This window comes from Mauremys reevesii, linkage group 6 (assembly GCF_016161935.1).
Source record: "Mauremys reevesii isolate NIE-2019 linkage group 6, ASM1616193v1, whole genome shotgun sequence".
NCBI lineage: Eukaryota > Metazoa > Chordata > Testudines > Geoemydidae > Mauremys > Mauremys reevesii.
Window position 1 is genome coordinate 68741208 of NC_052628.1, and position 1629 is coordinate 68742836.

Consider the following 1629-nt stretch of genomic DNA (forward strand, 5'->3'; position numbering starts at 1 on the left):
GAGACAGCCACGTGCCAAGTGACTGAGTCTCACGTGGGGAGGCAGCCGGAAGCCGGGGGGCAGGTTGGGCTGCGGCCCCTTCTAACCATTGCCCTCCCGGTGCGTCTGGTTCTCCCATCGAGCCCCATTTACTCAGACGTAGCCAGCGCCCGGGGTTGCGGCTCCCATCAAACCTGTGCCGTGCTCACACAACGCCAGCGTTGACAGGTGTCTGAGGTGTGGCACGTTTTGACCCGTTACAAGCACAGCGCAGGCAGGCTGTTTAGGGGACTGCTTAAGAAGAGTCAAATTATACCACCCAGTTGTCTGTGCTTTTAGATGCTTTTACCCAATTGGTGCGATTGCATTTTTAGTACTAGTCTTGCAGAATTTATGCAAAAGCTTCAGCGTGAGTGTAATGTGAGCGGATTATTGACCTGATGTTAACCACCAGGTACCTCCATCCCATGAGTAAGGACCAGCAATCATCTCTTTACTGGCAAAAAAACTACATTAATGTGTGTTAAATTTACAAAGTTGGAAAATGTAATCCTTTAAATTAATGTTGTATTGCTAATTTTAGCCAAGGGGTTTCTACAGAAAGGATTTTGCAATAACGATTTTGTTTTTTTGAAAAAAATATATGCAGGATACTATTTTTTCAGTTGACACAGCTTCTGTATTTCACAGGTCAGCTGTAGTTCAAAAAAGATTGAATCTATTTTTGAGTTCAACTACAGCTTAGTTTGTACAGTTTTTTTGCCGTTGTAATGAGTAACAATAGGGAAATGTTCTTCTAGAACTACAGTATTTGAACCATCTGAGTCAGAGTTGCAGTCAGAATATGCTGTTTCTGTTGGTGCTCAAGATGTGGAAGGAAAAAATGTATCTTTGTATGAACCTCTCTGCAGATTACAGTGCCTGTTTTTTCCAGCTGTAATTTAACTGCTATTGATTGAAGGCTACTGGCAGTGGGCATACAGTCATCTGTGATTAACTTGGCTGCACCAGATCAGTAATAACCCTGTGGAGCTTTTAGACACCTGGAATAAAGGTATGCAATGTGGCCATGAACATTCAGCACTATGCCCCCTAAGGGCATTGGTGTTGTGTTGTTGATTGAATGGTACCTTACTCTGCTTACCCCAGTAGGTAATGGACACCCATATACTTAAGGCCCTATATTTCTCCTGTCACCTATCATTGTGTTGTATCATACAAAGGAGCAGGGCCACCCGGGGGTGGGGGGAGGGGGCGGGGGAGAGGGAAGTGGGGTAATTTGCCCCAGGCCCTGGTCCCCGCAGGGGCCCCTATGAGAATATAGTATTCTATAGTATTGCAACTTTTTTTTGTGGAAGGGGCCTGCAAAATGGCTTTGCTCCAGGCCCCCTGAATCCTCTGGGCAGCCCTGCAAAGGAGGGATAGTTTGCAGCACTTGTTTAACACAAGGCTATGGAGATTGCGTTATACCTGTATCAGAATTGAAAACCAGTTATTTGGAATGTCAAACCAGTGGCTGGTTCAAGTAGGGCTAGTTGAGGCTGCTTGAATTGCCATTGCTCCAAGGATGTCAAACCACTGTATTCCTGCTGCCACCTCCATTACAATTACTACTTTAGAGGCCTGATCCAATGCCTATTGAAATCTGTG